Below are 10,742 nucleotides of genomic sequence, written 5' to 3'. Positions count from 1 at the left end.
CTCCTGCCCCCCCCCAATCCTAACCCTATAAGAACCCCTTACTTCTGAGGGACTGGGTCGACTCCTCTGTCTCCTGCGTGAGATACGAGTCGGCCCGAGGCCTCGTAAATAAAGTACCTCATGTAATTTACAGCAAGGTGTGTAAAAGGTGTATCTCGAGAATTTTCTGGGGACCCAAGAGAGTTCCGGACCAGAGGGAGTCCCTCCTTTCGGGGCCTTACAATAGGAGGCTGGGGAGGGTGGGTCGTTAAGGGACACATAGCCTGCGCATGCTCAGTCTGAGGTGGGCCGCTAAGGGACACACACCTGCGCATGCTCAGTCTGAGGTCCAAATTTAATGAGGGAAGATGGCAGGACCATTTTGGGAAATGCTTCGAAGCACTTTGAAGAACTAAACTTGGAAAATGGGGAGAAGCGAAACCGGGAAAAAGGCCAGAGACTGCTCTCAGTGCCAACCGGCATGGTTTAACGGGCTCCAGAACTGGTTTTTAAACTCTAGGGAACACACAGCTTCCTGAGAAGGGGTTTCCTGTCCTGGTGATTGACAGGACCATTTGGATTAACTTTAAAAGGGGGAGGGGACAGCTGTCTTGGTTTTTATCAGAAAACCTACGGGTACACAGCATCTCTTTTCTTTTCTTTTCTTTCCTTTTCTTTTCTTTTCTTTTCTCTTCTTTTCTTTTTCTTTTTCTTTTTTTTTTTTTCCAGGCTGTTTAGAATGCTCTCTCCAGTCAGAGTCAAAGATACAAACTCAGGTTCCATTTTTATTTAGGTGTGAGCATGTGTGTGTGCCACGGCACACGTGTGGAGGCCGAAGGACAACACACAAGAGTCAGTGTTCTTCATCCACCACGTGGGTCCAGGCGAGAGGATTCAGGTCATCCAGCTTGGTAGCAAGTAACCTGTTCTAGATTGATTTCTGATGCTATGATAAACACCATGACCAAAGGAATGAGGGGAGGAAATGGTTTATTTGGGTTACACTTCCATGTCACAGTCCACCGCTGAGGGAAGTGTGTGTGTGTGTGGGGTCGGCAGGAACTGAAGCTGAGACTAACTGGGCAGTTCCTCAACCGTCTCCTCCCAGGCTCAAGCTCAGCTTCCTTTCGTACATAGCTCTGATTCTCCTGCATCAGGATGGTAACTCTTACAGTGGACTAGGCCCTCCCACATCAATGAACGGTCAAGAAAAACGCCCCAAGGGCTGGAGAGATGGCTCAGAGGTTAAGAGCACTGACTGTTCTTCCAGAGGTCCTGAGTTCAAATCCCAGCAACCACATGGTGGCTCACAACCATCTGTAATGAGATCTGATGCCCTCTTCTGGCGTGTCTGAAGACAGCTACAGTGTACTTGCATTAAATAAATAAATCTTTAAAAAAAGAAAGAAAGGAAGGAAGGAAGGAAGAAAGAAAGAAAGAAAGACAGACAAACACCCCAAAGAAAGAAAGAAAGAAAGAAAGAAAGAAAGAAAGAAAGAAAGACAGACAGACAAACACCCCAAAGACAATCTGATAGAGGCCATTCTTCACTAGAGGGTCCCTCTTCCTGGCTGTATCAAGTTGACAACAGAGGCATCAAGCTGACATCACAGCGCCTGATGAGCCACTCATTGGTCCTTCAGACCCCATTCAGTGCCCTGACTACTTCAATCTCCATTGATATCCAACTTAGCTACCCAGCGCTAGGACCTCAGATCAAACTTCTCTCCGGAGAGTTATGAAAACGGATCCACCCTGTCAGAGAGCTCATCTTAGACACATTCACACAGTCGCTCAATTTATATGGTTGAAACACCTGGCACGTTTCTAGGCTATTCTTAGTCATTTTCTTGATTTGCTTGACTGGGAACCCTCCGTGCTAGTTTTTTATTTATTTTCGTGAGTTTGGGGTCCTGGACTGAGTGAAAAATGAGGACTGTGAGACAAGTAGGCAGTGACAACGGCTTCTCCCTGCTCCCCCACAGCAGACACACTGTGACCGACTGCCCCACACTTCTCCCTTTCTGTGATGGCCTGCAGCCCCGCAGCGAGCCCCCACATACCCATCTTTCCATAAGCTGCTTTTGTTAGTATTTTGTCAAGAAACAAGAGAAGCAACCAACACTACTCACCACGCCCCTGGGACCCAAAACAAAAGCTGGTCCTTAGCCTGCTTTTGGGGTTCTTGTTCACAGTTTGCTCTCTTCTCAGGCAGCCATGATGGCTTAGGCCCTTAGTATGTGCCCCAGTGTCTTGGCCTCCTTTTCCAGCTCCTCCCCAACTTCTTCCTTCTGAAATTCACGCAAGAGGATGGTGGCCTCCTTCTTGACACTCAGCCTCCTTCACTGTTCCCTTTCTTGACTGACACACACAGTCTCCCTCTCCCCCTGCCACAGAACTCCCTCTCTGTTCGGCCCAGTGGAGCCTGCCACCCACTGGTGACAGCCCACTGTCATTCACCACCCGCCACCGTGTACAGCTCTCCACTGCTGGCAGCTAGCTCACCGGCTGCTCATCATCACCACGCCCGCACACACCAACAGGCCCCGTGGAGTGAACAGCACAGCTGAGGTACTCACAGCTGCCTGTGGCTTCCTGGGGACACACATTCCCTACTCTAAAGGAGGTGTTTCAGGCTCTGGGTGTATGTGACTCACCTCCTCACCCAACTTTAGGGTAGGAAAACCAGTTCGGAGAAGGGCCTTCTTCTGCCAGGCCTTCTGAGGACTGCTATATTCCAAGAAGACACTTGGTGTGGGCAGCTTCTGGGGGACTCATGATCAGAGCACCTACAAATCTAGTCCCCTGTTAGCTCCCTGGCCATTGTGGCTCAAGCACAACCCTCACAAATCTGGTGAGATGGAGACTCCTCCACATTCCCTGTGACTGATAGTCCTAACAGACAAACTGACAGAAGCATATTGCATTAAGAGGCCACAGTCACAGCAAGAAAGGTCCTGGAGCCCAGAGGTGACAGGCCACACAAATAGAGGGGTCCTGTCCTACATATGCCACCAATTCTCTATCAGCCTACCCCAGGCACTTGTGACAATCCCCCCAGTACGTGGAACAACAGCACCTCATATCCAGCAGGCTCCAGAATTTTGCCTGCCCTCCTATTTCCCCACTCCCTGAAAACAACATATGGCTTCTTCCTCGATCTCCCCCTCCTCCTCCTCCTCCCCTCTGTTCCTCCTCAGAGGAACAATGGAGAGAAAAGGAGGCAGAATGAGCTAGCTCATGTGATGCCTGGGACCTAGGCCAGCACACACAGGAGCTCTAAGGACTGGCTGCTGGGAAATGCGGTCCTGGAGCTTCTCACACCATGTTGCCTTGGGGATGTCATCAAGGATGTGCTGCAACTGTCTGAGCCTCCGGTCTTTGAGACTGCCTTGATAGTATCCTTGGGCTCCAAGAGTTGCAAGCTCATTCTCACCGTCTCCATCTTGCCCAATACAAGCTGCTAGTCCTTCCGCCCTGACACCCCTTCCCAGAGGCCACAGCAGCAACAAACTGGGGAGGGGGATCTGCAAAGGACAGGGCATCAACATCCCAGGCAAGAGCAGAAAAGAAGCTCAGAGGGGTCAAGTGTCTTATCAGAAGTTGCACAGCCTGCTGGTGTTAGATAGATGACCAGGAGACTAGATTCTTGTGTGGTATCCTGAATGTGACAGTCTGCCACTTCCCATACTTCTTCAAAAATCCCAACTGCACTGAGTATCGCTGACCCACACTGAGTATCGCTGAGCAGCACTGAGAATTGCTGATCCGCACTGAGTTTCCCTGTCTGAGGGGCATTTGTTTCTATTGCCCCACCTCTGGCTATACCTAACTCAATGTTGGGTGCATTTGGGTGACTGGATGGACTAGTGTCGGTTGAGGAACTGATGGAGACCTGATAAAATGAACACGCAGCAGCCATTTAAACATGTGCCTCTTACCCAGAAGTCACGACATTCTGGCTATAATGTGAAGGTTTTGCAAAATGCCAGGGGGTGACAATTACATGAACATCAGAAGGGATAGCTGCTCCTGAGCTGAGCCACAGGGCAGCCTGTGGGAAGGCCACCTTCACCAGGCAAGTCTTGCTCGTGGCTCCTGAGGCTCCCGGGCACTCTCGGTGTGCAGAGAGACTCAGGGTTCTAGCTTGCATGCTTACATTGAGCTTGCATTAACTGAGGTGAGCCTGTGCTGAGCATGGCAGACAAGACAGGTCCTTCAGAGTGCTGCTGAGCGCTGGATCACACCGCGCCTGAAATCCACTCTCGACACCAGACTGGTCCTGGTGGAGGAGACAAGCCCTTCACAATGTCGAATTCACTACAGAACGACAGCAATCAAGACAGTGTGGCTTTGGTGCAGGAGGTGTCAGACAAAGGGACAGCATCCAGAAGCTGGGTTAACAGAAGGGGGCTAGCATCACACTCCTTTCAGAGGTGAAGGGATGACCTTGTATTAGATAGTACGATTTTGACGGGCAGCATTAAGGGTATACTTACGGGAGGTGTGTTTTTAACGCATGTGAATTTTTTTTTAAAGATTTATTTATTTATTATATGTAAGTACACTGTAGCTGTCTTTCAGACACTCCAGAAGAGGGAGTCAGATCTTGTTAGGGATGGTTGTAAGTCACCATGTGGTTGCTGGGATTTGAACTCTGGACCTTCGGAAGAGCAGTCGGGTGCTCTTACCCACTGAGCCATCTCACCAGCCCGCATGTGAATTTTTATCTCAAAAATTTTTAAAGAAATAAATCCAAGTTCTGCCACTGGTTGAAGTCAGTCTGATGTTTTCCATTACTGTAGTGATAGTATCTCAGTGGGGGTGGGGGTGGGGAGCAAAAAGAGGCAGCACAGGGTACTTGGCTGAGCCCCAGAGGAGGGAGTCAAGGCTCCTCCTATCCCCAGAGTGCCCGACTCTAGCACATTCTCATGTGTATACCCATGTGTCCTCCTGTGTGCAAGGTGATGCTGTGTGCTCATCTGCAGTATGTGTGCATGCCTCACGTGTGTTAGGGAGTGTGCCTCCAGCAAGGTAAATGAGGTATGGGAGTTGTGGCCTTGGCCAAGGTGGCTCCATATAAACACCAACAAAGGCAGACATACACCCGTGCACCCCCTCCCAATCCCCTTCACTTACGTGGTGCTTGGGTTTGTTGAGAGGCTAACAGAAACTGTAAGGTTCAAGTTACTATTGCTATGATAAAACTCTATATCCAGCTGAAAGTAAGGGAGGAAAGAGTATATTTCACTTACAGTTCCGTATAACAGTTCATCGCCAAAAGCAGTGATGGCAGGGACTCAAGCAAGGCAGGAACCTGGAGGCAGGAGCTGATGCAGAGGCCCATGGAGGGGTGCTGCTTACTGGCTTGTTCCCCTTTGCTTGTTCAGCCTGCTTTCTTATAGAACCCAGGACCACCAGCCCAGGTAAAGCCCCACCCACAACGGGCTGGGCCCTCCTGCATCAATCACTAATTTAAAAAAAAAAAAAGTTTTCCTGCTTGCCTACAGCACAGTCTTAGGCATTTTCTTAATTAGGGTCCCCTATTCTCAGATAACTGGAGCCTGTGTCAAGCTGACATAAAATTAGCTTGCACAGAGACCCTGGATGCTGCTGCCTCAGTACCCATGGGAAGGCAGGCTCTGTGGACATCCGTCAGTCCGTGCCTGACCAGATCAAGCATGCAGAAGAGGTTCACAGTGTCAGGCAAGCTGTCAGCTGAGGAGCAACACCGCTGGGCCATGTTGTTGATGGGCAGTTGCACTTAGCTAAGCAGCAGGTTGTGCAGGAAGAGGACAAGGCTCAACCCATCTTTCAGCACCCCCTGCCATGACCCGTATCACTCCAGCCAGAGAATCCTCAGCCTGGGACCCCCTCCCAGTCAGTCTTCCACTCTGAGAGCTCGTGGAAGTTCCTCCCACTGCATGGCCTAAGCAGTCCTTACCAAGAGAGCCTGGGTGAACCCTCTCAGATGGGCCTCTTGACTGGAGTCATCAGCTCTTCCCTGGGTGATGGGTGCAGGGCTGGGTGAGTCTGAGGAACTCAGTGGACCTCATTCTGGCATGTTGGGGCCTGGAACTTAGTCCTCTAAGGTCATGGCCGGATGCAACGGCTTTGCCTCTCAGCTTTGAGAGGAGGATGCACAGCTGGATGTAATGGTGCAAGTCTGCCAGCCCAGCACTTGGTCAGCAAGGCAGGAGGTTTGTGAATCCAAGGTCAACCTGGGCCCCATACTGAGACTCTGTCTTAAAACACAAGGTGGCTAGGCGGTGGTGACGCGCGCCTTTAATCCCAGCACTTGGGAGGCAGAGGCAGGCGGATTTCTGAGTTCAGGGCCAGCCTGATCCTACAGAGTGAGTTCCAGGACAGCCAGGGCTACACAGAGAAACCCTGTCTCGAAAAAAACCAAAACCAACCAACCAACCAACCAACCAACCAAACAAACAAACAAAAAACCCACAAGGTGTGGAGGGCAGGCAGAGAGTCTCTACTCTGGCACCCAGCTCCCCTCTCTTCCCCTTGTTTGGAAAACAGAAGCCTCCAGACTGGATTCAACTCTGGTGTCTTTTAAGCACAGAGCCCCAAGGGCCCTCCTGGCTGACTTTGGAGCTGGAAGGCAGAGATGAGGGGCTTGGTGAGTCGTGGATGGTGAAGGGAGAAAGCCAGAATACATTTCTCAGACCAGGAGGGGCCTTGAAGTGCCAAAATCCCAGGTCCTCGATTAAATCCGTGTGCTGAGCACAGCCAGGTCATGACCAGGACAGCAGGTGGATCAGAATAGCTCACAGTGACACTCAAAAACTACTGTGCCCACCACAAATGTTGCAGAGGTTTGAGGAAAGACCGAATGAGATGCCAGGGTTTAGGATGGGACAGGCGGGTCCCAGCTGTAGGTATTAGCAGAGCTGGCCTCAGTTCTCTCAGCTGAAGACAAACATCTGCTCATCCCAAAGGACACCCGGGAAAGCTGATGGCCACCAAGAAGAGAGTGGGATACACAGGCTCTGTGTCTGCTGTCTGTCTGTGTCTGTTTGTCTGATTAGGCTTGTCTGTATTTCCATGAGCTTATACACATGTGTGTGTTTGCATCCGTATTTATATATCTATGTCTCTAGGTCTCTCTTTGTTCTCTCTCTCTCCTCTCTCTCTCTCTCTGTGTGATGGCATATTGGGTGACGCTGGTTGCTGGCTGACTGGACTCACATTGTAGCTTCCAGCATATGAGTATGCATCAAATATCAAAGCTGGATTTTATATCTAAGGGATATCAAATGTCTCTTCTGGAAGGGGACCCTGACTTCTCCCTGCCACCTCTCTCCTTGACATCTCTTCTGCGGCTGGCACAGTCAGATCTTCAGGCTCTGGGGTGAGGGGGTGGGGTCATCTTGGCTCACCAGACTCCCTGGGGTATCCACACAGCTTGGTCCTGCCCAGAGGAGCTCTGTACCACTATTGTGTGAGTGGGTGGACACTCAAGGCCCTGGGAGATGCAGGATAGGGTCAGACTTACAGCCGCAGGACTGACTGAGGCTCAGACATACTGGGTGTGGGACTATCCCAGGCAAACAGACACCAGGATGGTAAATTGGGAAGACACAGAGCCAATCAAGTGGCTTTCTTTCCCTGATGTTAACTTGGAAATGGGAAGAATACCGACTAAGATGCTGCCTAAAACTTGGAAACAAGCCATACTTTCACACAAAGTTCTTATCTCACAATCAGGAGTGAGGAGGAACTAAACAATCCGACAAATATCCTGAGTACTGTGGGAAATGCCCAGTGTGGACACAGGATGCTCTCCGAAGAAAAGCTACCAGGTGGCGCAGTTCCAGATCACTGCCACTAGGGGGCAGAGGCTCTGCAAATATCCCATTGTACTAGTCTTGAACTAACCAATCGGCCAACCAACCTTCTCCTGGTGGCAGTGTAACTGGGCAGTTTCTCTCACCTGCCACCTCCTCATTCTGGCAACAATTCTCCTCCCTATAAGATAGCCAGAAAGAAAGTGGGGAAGCTTTTTTTTTTTAAACGCTTTGGAGGAGGTTGCTGTTTGGCATCTCCCAAGATCCTTTGTCCTACTGTGTGTCCCCACTTGACACATAAGGAGAAACTGAGGCTCAGAGAGGGTACACATGAACCACATAGACAGTCAGAGATTGGTCTTGGACTGACACCTGCAAGGATCTAAGAAGACAGCCTTACCTAGACTCTCCTGTAAAAAGGGGTCTCCAATTCTCTGGTCCAGGGGAAGTGGTTTAGGCTTTAGATATCACATACAGCACAGTTGCTCTGAGGCTCTTTGCTAGAGACTCCAGGCTCTGGAGGATGGCCTACTCCATCTGAGAGAAGAGCTCCTGGCGCTGCTGGGCATCCCGGATGGCTGTGAGGAGTTTGCCATGACGATCCATCATGGTGCCCACCAGGGCTACCGGGGATACCTCCCCATCTCTGCAACCTGTGGAGAAGGATCCAAGTCAGACGGACAACTGGCCCCTTCAGCAGACACACAGACAGAACACAGAGCCCTGTCACTGTGTGGAGCTAGACAGTCAGGCCAGGTTTACTCCAGGACTGTGTGGCAGAGCCAATGAGTGCTCTCTGAGTGAGCCTTCCCCCTCCTCCTTTCTCAACAGAAGCCTGGGCACAGGCCAGGCCACTTGTGGGCCGAGGACACCATGAAAACACGACATCGTACAAGCAGGAGGTGACTGAGGAGGATCAGCAGAGCCTAAGAGACAGCTCAGGAATGTCCCATTTGAGGGAGAAGGTACAAGGAGACACATAACCTTGGCTCAGCACTCAAGGCCCAAATCCTGTCCATATCTCCCACTAATCCTTGGATTCGGAAACTTTCCACCAGGAGTCTGCTGTGCAGTGCTATGGCACCCCCAGCGAACCCCATCTGTCTGCCAGGGTCATTTCTCTGCTGAGCCCCACCAGAGGTCACCTGTGACACCTTGTCACCTCCAGGGAAGAGCTGGGATTTCAGAGTTCCTTCCCCACATCAGAACCTCCAGCATGGCTATTAAATCAGATGGGGGGTCGGAGCTCCAGCCCACCACTCCCTCCTGGTTGGCTGACCTTAGACAAGGTGCTTACCTACCTACCCTCTGTACCTCAGGGCTTGTGAGGAGATTTGAGAGAGCCTAACTAACATGGAGTAAATATTATAGATGTTCTATTTTTGTTTCTGTTGCTGTAATAAGCATTCTGGCCAAAACTAAAACAAAACAAACAAACAAACAAACAGGTTACAGTCCATCATGTGTCCAAGTCAAGGCATCAGGAACTTAAAACAGTCACAGCACATCCATAGTCAGGAGCAGAGAGAGAGAGAGACACATGCATGGTTCCTTCCTTGCCTACTCACTTGGACTCAGCTTTCTCTACTCTTAGATAGGTCAGAACTTCCTGCCTAGGGAATGATGCCACCCACAATGGGCCGTGCTTTCCTATGTTGATAAAAACGATCAAGATATCCCCCCCCCCCAGAGATGTCTGCAGGCTAACCTGACACAGCAGACAATCCATCAACTGAAGCTATCTTCCCAAATGGTTTGAGGTTGCCTCAAGTTGACAATTACAGCTAGCCATCACAGCAACAATTCTTATTTTCGATGATGTTGGAATAATTATATAAATATGAGTTTTATGTACATTTATTTGTATATATATATATATATGTGTGTGTGTGTGTGTGTGTGTGTTTACTGTTCTTTCCGTATACCTATAACCTCCTTGCTGCATAGAAAGAGAAATTGAGAGCCTGAGACCAAGCTTGCCAGAGGCTGCAAGCTATCACCACCAGGCAGCCTAACCCAGGCACCTGGGCCCTTTTCCTCTATGACACTCATGGTCACATCAGCATTGGTGTCCCCACTCAGAGCTGAGCAGCTGGCTGCTCACACAGACATATTCAGGGTCCCATGTCTAGCCAGGACCGTACCTGGGCACCCAGTACAGCATGAGGCTCAGTCTCGATTCCCCAAGGAACAGCCAAGCCGGATATCATTCCAACAGGCAGGCCAGTGTTAAAGGGTTGAGGGCTGGATAATATCTGACTTCTGCTCACAATGGATGGAGTAGAATCTCTGAGGGACCACTAAGCAAACCAGATGAGCCGCTCTGGTCTCTGCCTTCTTAGTCACTTGAACCGGAAAGGGAGAGAAAAACCAAAGTAAAGCCCCCAAGCCACGTTGGGTCCAGTTCTTTTGGGACTCCCAAGGCTGCAGAGGTCCTGGTGACAGAGATGGATCTTCATTTTGGAAAGCTGCTTACAGCTAGGGTGTGGTGGCCCCTACCTAAATCCTGGCACTTGAGAGGACGAGACAGGGTGACGGTATGAGTTCAAGGCTAGCCTGGACTAACTACACAGTGAGATGAGACTAGCTTGGGCTATAGTGTCTCAATAATAAAAGCCAAGTTCTGAGATCAAAGCAGGGCTGAGAATAAAGGAGTGTGCACTTGTCTCTCCCTTCAATTCCCCCACATTTTGGTTCACTTTAAGATTCAGTCCCTTCCTTGGCCTCAACTTCCTTGGACAGTTTTTCCCTGGGGAAAGACTAGGGAAAGTACTGGGACAAGGCTTGGTCAGGACAGGACAGGACCAAAACCAGGGTAGAAGGACCAGGGATAAGGCAGGGGCAGGGCAGGGGTAGGACAGGGGCAGGGCAGGGCAGGGGCAGGGCAGTGGCAGGGCAAGACAGGGGCAAGGGCAGAACAGGTTCAGGGCAGGTGCAAGGCAGGGGCAGGGTAGGGGCAGG

The sequence above is a fragment of the Mus pahari genome, chromosome 7 (assembly GCF_900095145.1).
Source record: "Mus pahari chromosome 7, PAHARI_EIJ_v1.1, whole genome shotgun sequence".
In the NCBI taxonomy this organism is placed as follows: domain Eukaryota; kingdom Metazoa; phylum Chordata; class Mammalia; order Rodentia; family Muridae; genus Mus; species Mus pahari.
Note: the sequence above shows the minus strand (reverse complement) of the source record.